The sequence below is a fragment of the Trichechus manatus genome, unplaced genomic scaffold (genome assembly GCF_000243295.1).
Source record: "Trichechus manatus latirostris isolate Lorelei unplaced genomic scaffold, TriManLat1.0 scaffold00145, whole genome shotgun sequence".
NCBI classification, from domain to species: Eukaryota; Metazoa; Chordata; class Mammalia; order Sirenia; family Trichechidae; genus Trichechus; species Trichechus manatus.
The window spans coordinates 28,127-36,850 of record NW_004444081.1 but is presented as its reverse complement, the minus strand read 5'-3'; the positions used below and the strand labels follow the sequence as shown (position 1 = coordinate 36,850).

Below are 8,724 nucleotides of genomic sequence, written 5' to 3'. Positions count from 1 at the left end.
TAAGGACTTTCACATTGATATATCCTGATAAAAATATCTGCAGGACAGAGATCCTTTATTCCACAATCACCGAGCCAGGGATCCTCCTCAATGCTGGCCCTAAAGCTCCGCACTTCTCTGTTCCCCGAGCTCCATAGCCCTCAGACCATCCAGTTTAGTTGTTTTTGTTTACGGGAAACCTTGGTGGCGTAGTGGTTAAGAGCAACGACAGGTAGTTATTAAACGGCAGCAGTTCAAATCTACTCATCTGCTCCTTGGAAAGCCTATGTGGCAACTCTACTCTGTCCAATGTGTTTGGTGTTTTTTGGTCTCTGTTCATGAGCTGTTTTAACAGCCACAGACTTCCTGAGTCACCTCACCTCCACCCCAGCCAAACCCAATCCATCTACCACACCCAGTCCTTTCCTGGCACCCAGGCACACACAAGCAGCAGATTTCCACATCGCCCAAGTCTCTGGACTCCTTGTCGCCTCCACTCAGGATCTCGTTCCACCTTTCTGTACCTCTATCTTCTAATCAGTGGGCTCCAATTTAGACGTGGTTCAGTTTTCACTGATGTTCAGTGAAATGAGAAAACAAATATACACAAATATAAATATGCACGTGCACAAATTATATATGTATTATATATTAAAAATATGTATATATATTCAGGATGTTTGCCAACTGAGATTATGTTTTTTACAACTTTCAAATTTTGTTTTTAAATGTCCTTTTTAAAATAAAATTATGGTGAGGGTAGATGATAGTAGTTATGATTGTGGTTGTTTTATTAATTTCCTAACTTGGCAAAATAGGAAGTTGACAACCTTATATTGGTCACCAACATTTTTGGGGAAATTTTACTCCTCTGTGAAGTCTAATTTTGGAAACCACTACTCTGATCTTCACTCCCTTTACTGGAATGGTAGCAAAAATTAAAAGTTAATACTTTTGAGCACCAAGAGAAAAAAAATAGATAAACTGGACTTCATCAAAATTAAAAACTTCTGTGCATCGTAAGACATTATCAAGAAAGTGAAATGATAACCTAAGGAATGAGAGAAAAGATTTGGAAACCGTAAGAGTTCCATATGCAGAATATATAGATTGATTGATTATACATTCTGAAATGCACATAGAACATTCATGAAAGCTGACTATATACTGTGCCACAAAACAAGTCTCAACATATATCATGTACTAGTTCTATATACAACACATTCTCTGACAATAATGAAATTTAACTCAGAATCAATTACAAATAATAGCTATTTAAGTATTCCATGTATTTGGAAATTTAAAAATATCTACTTCTAATAATTAATTGATCAAAGAGAAGTCAAATGGAAATGGAAAAATACTTAGAATTGAGTAGCAATGAAAATACAACATACCAGAAGTGTGGAGTTCAAGGTTTCACGTGTGCACTTGGGAAAAAGAATAATGCACCAACCGTTAATGTTTAGAGGACATTTAGCAAACAGTATTTTCTATTACATAAATCTGTTAGAAAACAACAAAAAACTTGTGGAGTACAGCTAATCCTGTTAACACTGAGGGAAACGTATAGCCAGTCACTATTCTGATTGGTTAGTGCCGTACCCGTTAACTCCTAGCAAAAAGAATCATCTCCTGGGTTCTGCTTTTTGCTCTTCCCAGAGACCCCAGAAGGCCAGCACCCATTCCTCTGCTGGCCACAGGGAACTCGAGATAGCCACTTCCAGGCAATGCCTTCAATGCCTCCCAACATGCAGGCCTAATTTAAACCAGACTACTGCAGTTCCTAGATATAAGCCCGTGTCTATATAGGCATGTTTCCCAGGACAGGGTGGCCTGGCCACTCTCGTTGGCTAGTGCCCAGTGTCAGTCAGGCTCCCTAAGACTATGGCAACCCACTACCAGCCAGCACTCCCCTGGAATCACCCTTGATTGTGGACCCTTGGTAGTAAGAGAAACCAAAACCAAAAAACCAAACCTGTTGCCATCAAGTCAATTCCAACTCATAGCGACCCTATAGAACACAGTAGAACTGCCCTATTAGGTTTCCAAGGAGGTGGATTACGAACCACAGACCTTTTGATTAGCAGCCATAGCTTTTAACTACTACGCCACCAGGGTTTCCTGGGAGGAAGAGAGTCAGGGAATAATGGAGTAGGCAGGCAATAATAGGTCACATTAAAGGCACCAGCCTAGTGCTGCATCCTCTGCTGGCATTGCTGACCCTCTAATGACAGCATGGGGGCTGTGGGGTAGATGGGACCATAGAGGAAGTCTGGGGCTAAGGGATAGTTGAGGCACAGGTGGCCCTTTATCCCATGCCTGTTGAATTCCACCTCCATGTTATGGGATAAGATTTTTTAAACTCCAAACATTTTCCCACCCACCATGAGCATTAGCAACATTATTTTAATAATAAAAAGCGTAATTAATGCTTGCTTATTGCTAGGCATCATTCGAAACATATATTAACTAATTGGAGAACTATAATTATCACCATCATCCCCTTTTACACATGAGGAAATTGAGACAAACAGAGCCAAGATTCAAACACGAAGCACAACAACAGAGCCCACACACTTAATAACCACCACACTGTGTTGCCGCCATCCAGCCTGAACGGGTGAGTTAAACCTAGTTATATATGTCATCCCTGCAGACGATTTTTGTGATTTAGTTGATAATAGAAACAACAGATACATAAAACCTGCAGACAATACTTTAAAAGGCTAGAAAAAATGTTAAGACGATGCTGTTAGCTCAACAGAAAATGACAAAGGAGTCAACGTCATAAACACCACGTTAGGAAAAACATTCTACTTACTGAGACTACAAGTTACCGAATGACTCTCGACTCATTGGGGAAGCAATTAGAGGAATCTGATGCAGCCTCCGTGCCAGAAGAGGACTCAGGCAGAGGCATCATTTAGCTAATGACAGCTGTATCAAACAAAAGATTAGATGAACAATTCTTTACCATCAATTAATAATTTGGAGATAATTAGAAGGATTTGACATACTGTAAAATAGTAGGAGTAATCGAAGCATTAGAACATGTCTAACTTTAGGAGGGATAATGTGAAATATCAAACCTCCCTATGAGGTGGAGGTCAGACACACCTCAACTTTCCAACCTTTTTTCTAATTCTGACACCAGACATCCTCTTCTTCTTTTCTGGGTTCGACAATCCATTGCAATTGCCACACAGAACTCACAGAGCATATTGACAGTTAAGTGGTTTATTAAGGAACAGGGTATACCCTGGGATCAGAATCAGAAAGCATGCAGGCACAGTCTCCTTTCTTCAGTGCAAGACAGTTCTCTTAGCTCCTCTCAGCCACGCAGGCCTCCTCTCAGCCGCCTCAAGAAAGACTCCTCTTGGCCCTGCTGTCTGTCGCCATTGGCTCTGTTGCTGGGCCCCTTCTGGGCCTCTGGCTATCTTCAGTGTTACAGCCCTTGACCTGTGTTACAGCTCTTTTAGGAGGTTCCTGACCTCCTCTCTCTGCTTCTTCTTTCTCCTCTCTTCTGTCTTCCTTCTGCCTCTTCCTGCTGCTTCTCCTCCTGCCTCTTTGTCTGAAAAACCTCTGTGGGGTTGGCTGTAGACATACACAACTCCTTGTCAATTTGAAGTTATGACCCCTTCCAGCAGAGGCCACAAACTGACCAATCTGCTCTCAGTAGGCCACAGACACTTCATTTGCATAGTAGGCTATAGTCACCTCATTTGCATAGTCCATAGTCACTTAACTTGCATAGTTTATTGACCTATCCCTGCAAGGTTCACACCAATCACAGGGCAGGCAGCAGCCCAGAGCCAAACAAAAAGTGTCAGACCATCCTTGTTTACAGCTTACTCAGGAAATGTCAATCAGCCTGGACAAAAGTAACAAAGCCTCTGGAGTAAAAACTAGGGCAAAAGTAACTCCTCAGGGCTTAGAGGGAAAATCTCTCAAGCTGTTTTTCCAAAGAACCAAGGAAAAAGGCCATATAAAGGAACTAATTTCACCACACATACTATTTACACTACAACTTCTATTACCTGGAAATCAGCTTTATAATTTGTATGTGTTCAAGCACACACACACACACACACACACACACACACACGCACACACACACAGATATCTGCATATGTAGTTAATGAATAATAGACAGTATTTTTAAATTATATATAATTGTATATATATATAAACCAAAAGCCATTGCAGTTAAGTTGCTTCCAACCCACAGCAACCTTATAGGGCAGAGTAGAACTACCCCATAGGACTTCCAAGGAACAGCTGGTGGATTTGAACTGCCAATCCTTTGGTAAACAGCCAAGCTCTTAACCACTACACCACCAGGGCTCTGGTCCTATAATAGTCTCAAATATTCTGAATACCATTCCTGGCTATATGCTTCAAACTGGGTGAATATCACAGTGTTCAGTGAAAAAACTCTAGTTGCGATAGTTGCAAAAGAATGCATACTTTGTGATAGCAGTTATATAAACTTCAAAAACATGTTAATCCAGGGAGAGAGAGATACATCAGGGAGAGGAACATAGGAGACCTCAACAGTAAAAGCAATGTTCTGTTTCCTAAGAAGGGTATTGAAATACAAGGACGTTCATTTTATTATTTTCTAACTCTTATATTTATGATATATTTATTTGTGTGAATTGTTTCATTAAAATTTATTCTTTGTTATTGCTACCTAGCCCTCCTGCTTAAGATTGGGTGGGGGGTTATCATAACATTCAAGTGTACAATGAGGGGGGAGCAAAAAGAATCCACTCCATATTTAAGTATAAACACCAGATCTGGAGAGATTACATAGATAACTTCTTTTTCAAAGATGAGCATAATAGGGTTCTTAATTTCAAGAAAGTCTAAATACAAAGGGATTTATTAAGTTGTACAGATAATTCACAGAATCACTGGGAAAACTGAAAGAAACAGACACCAGGATGAGCTTCCAAGAATGACTCCCAAAACTACACTGCACACTGGCATACCACCTTATATAGTAAGCTGTCACAAAACAAATCAGGAAGCTGCTATAATTTTCAACTTCAGAGCAAAGCTGTATTTGCCACTGTTCATACCTGCAAAATTGGATCCCTGCCTTTCTCATATAACTCATTTCCAAATCAAAATCTGGCTCAAGTACATCTGGTTGGCAGAATCTAAATCATAACAACCAGACCCCAGTTGCAGGACAATCTAGAAAATGTAGTGTTTAGCTTTCTAGCCTCTACAGTACACGGCAGTGGACCAGAAAGGGGCTAGAATGCGTGTTGAATAAACCAATCCACATATCCAGCACAATGAGCAAACAGAAAAACATAAAACTAAAACCAAAAACAGCCTTCCCACCTCTGTCCCATTACAGGACTGTTAGGGCACGAGGGCATGAAAAAGTCTGAAGAATTAGATAGTGGAGAGCTACAGATGTGGCTGTATTGTGATACATTGCAGCAAGGGTATGTGCATGTGTCTGTGTTTTTCTTAAAAGATAACCTGTGGGAAGTGAGATAAGGAGGATTCTAAACCCATGTGTTGAACTCCCCTTCCTAAATCCATGTGGAAAAGAGTCAATCAGTATAATAGAGAAAATTTTATACCATCCCAATCATCCGCAATATCCAAGAGAAATCTTGAAGTCTCTTGAGTTCATGATTAACATCTCATGATTCAAGCTGGGTGTGGAGTCAAAGATGTTCTGGAAATCAAAATGGGATGTCATTTACACACTACGAATATCAAAAAACACGAGCAGCAAATGACACAAGGGGCAGCAGAGTAAAAGAGAGCAGGCTTACAATCATCCACAATGTTCAAGAGGAAGTTTGTTATCTTCTGGTTTAACCATCAACATCTCATGGATCCAAGCTTGGACTAGAGTCGTAGATGTCTCAGAGTTTTTGCCCTGCTTTGTCTGAGAGAGGTGGATGGGTGAGTATCCAGCAATTATGTCACTTCAAATCTGTGGCTGAGGGGTGGATTATTTAATAAATGGAACTGAGAACCATGGTAAGTAGGGAGGAATAGAGATATACCTTGCCTCATGTCGTACTTCAAAGTAATTCCAAAAAGAATTAGAGAGATAATACAAAAAAAAAAAAAACCCATAAAAATCTCTATAAGAAAATAGAGGTAAAAACTGATCTGATCTTGGGGTAGGAAAGACTTTTCTAAAGAAACTGTTTGACTACAGAAAAATTAGGAACTTCTGAACTTCAAAAACACTATGAATAAAATTAAAAAGAAATTCCTGTTTCCGTAATGGTGGAGCAAGTCGTATCGGACTAACCATTCTACAATAACAATTATAAACTCTGGACAAAGTATTTTTTTAAATCTGATTGTAGGCCCTGAGAGAGCAACCAAATCAGGCAGAAAGTAAAGGAGATTCAAGCCTGGACAGAAACAAAACAGGTCTCCTGATTGTCAGAGCAGTGCTCATGTCTCTGTATTTGGCATCGAAATAAAATCTTTGTTTATTCACCATCACTGTAAAGGAGGTTGTTTCACAAGTTTGCACACTCTGAGTATGACAGTCAGAACAGTGAGGACTTGAGAATTAAGCTGACCGCTGCTGAATAGCAACATGCAAGGGAAAAACTAAGCAGAAGCGCCTACTGAGTCTTCGGTGCGGCAGGTAGCAAGAAGGAAAAGTGGGAATACAGAGTTCCGACTTAAGATAGAGCCTGGACCCTGGAATTCTCTTTCAGTGGGTAGCAGGAAGTTGTGGGAAAGGGAGACGAAAAACTCAGAGGCAGGACCATTGAATAGCGGATCGGGTGTAAACTTGCTTTCGATATTAATCACCCAAGACCTTTAACCCAGAACCAAGATCAAAGTACGAACTTCACTCACTTGACCCCTTGCCTATTATCCATGAGCATAGAATGCGAGACACAGACTATTGGAGTGAACTTAAAGTTATTTGAGGGAAAAAAAAATTGTCGGTGTTAAGAAGAAATAAAACATACCCAGCCTCCCCGTCGGGGAATCGAACCCCGGTCTCCCGCGTGACAGGCGGGGATACTCACCACTATACTAACGAGGACGGCGACGGGCGACGCTTCAAAATTTCTACCTAAGAGGTATTTCTAAACTGCCGGAGCAAATTATTCGATAAGTTGCTGATTGCTGGCAAAGTTGTACCTTTTTTATCCAGACCAATGCATTCCAATAGAAACATAATGCTAACCCCATATGTAATTTTAATTATCCAATAGTCACATTAAATAAATAACTGGTAAAAATTAATTCTAATAATAAAGTTTATTAACCTAATATATTACTGCAACAAGTAATCCATATAAAAATGTTTTATTTTTTCGTACTTAGCATTCAAAATTTGATATGTACTTTACACTTACAGCACTTTTCAATTGAGATGTTATCTTTTCATCGAAAATGCTTGATCTGTATTTACATTTCGTAAAATTTACAGTTGAGAATGTAGATTCACATAGCCAAGTTGTTCCAAACGTACGTAAACGTTTCCAGTAGCTAAACTGAGTATATGTTTTCTAAAATTTAAATTTAAGTTAATTAAAATTAAATAACTTTGAAAATGCAGTTCCTCCTCAGTCGCACAGGCCACCTTTCAAGTGCTCAATAGCCACCGGTGGCTCTTGGCTACCGTATTAAGCTCGCGATACAGACACGAGGGTCCTTTAGGAGCCGAGTTACGAACAAGCGATCCCAAAGATTTCTCAAGTGCTGGAAGTTTAAAAAAGAAGAAAGATAAACTTTCAGAATCTAATCCGGCCAAAACGTGGCTGTGAGGAGAAAGAGGCCAGGGAAGAAAATGGAAAAAGTGTAAGAGAGAGGTAGTTGTTTGCGTCGTACAAATCTAGAGCTCGTAGTCTCTTGTCAAGTGCGATTTAGGAAGAAGAAAAACCGCTTTGCGTTGGCCGGGAATCGAACCCGGGTCAACTGCTTGGAAGGCAGCTATGCTCACCACTATACCACCAACGCTTGCCGAAAACCGTGCTTGCATTAGAGTATATGAGAGAATAGATGCCTTAAATTTAATGCCTGTTTTTCTTGTTCCACTGTTCGTCTGTCAGTTTGTCGAATCGTGACTTACGTGTTGCTTTGATGCTGGAAGCTATGCCACCGGTATTTCAAATACCAGCAGGGTCACCCATGGCGGACAGGTTTTAGCGAAGGGTTTTATATCTATGATCCCGAAATAAATGGAGCCTTCGGTGGAAGAGAACAGACCCCTTCTTTTCCTCCGCCGCCTTTTCTAACCCCCGCTCTCCGCTAGCTCCAGAGCCGAACGGAGCCCCTTGGCACTAGGTAAGCCGGAATCGGGTCCAAGAGAGATCTGCTCCGCAAGGGGTCAACCCTTGTGTGGCTCGGCTCCTTTAGAAAAGGAGGAAGAGAAGCTTTACGGTTTAGTATGGTGAGGAAGTAGAAAGTAGGAAAGAGCTGTCGGAGGTAGTTTTATTTTCTCTGCTTTGCGAAGGGGACCAGGGAAAATTCGGATTTTATTTGGAATAATAAGTAGATTAACTACAAGATTAATATAAATCCATTGCTGTTGAGTCGGTTCAGACTCATAGCTACCCTATATGTAACTAGACATAATACAGTAGTGTTTGGTACCCATAAGAGAACTAAGAAAAAAGCGTTCGCTACGTGTCAGGATGGCCGAGCGGTCTAAGGCGCTGCGTTCAGGTCGCAGTCTCCCCTGGAGGCGTGGGTTCGAATCCCACTTCTGACAAAGACTTTTTTTTTTTT

At 40.7% G+C, this 8,724-nt stretch overlaps 3 non-coding genes across 3 annotated transcripts; 1 reads left to right on the top strand and 2 right to left on the bottom strand.

Moving 5' to 3' along the window:
* Window positions 1–6,961: 6,961 nt before the first annotated feature.
* TRNAD-GUC (transfer RNA aspartic acid (anticodon GUC)) lies at window positions 6,962–7,033 on the bottom strand. Its single transcript has one exon. It is a non-coding gene; the product is annotated as a tRNA-Asp (tRNA).
* An 848-nt stretch (window positions 7,034–7,881) lies between these two features.
* TRNAG-UCC (transfer RNA glycine (anticodon UCC)) lies at window positions 7,882–7,953 on the bottom strand. Its single transcript has one exon. It is a non-coding gene; the product is annotated as a tRNA-Gly (tRNA).
* Window positions 7,954–8,624: 671 nt separating this feature from the next.
* TRNAL-CAG (transfer RNA leucine (anticodon CAG)) lies at window positions 8,625–8,707 on the top strand. Its single transcript has one exon. It is a non-coding gene; the product is annotated as a tRNA-Leu (tRNA).
* The last annotated feature ends 17 nt before the right edge of the window (window positions 8,708–8,724 follow it).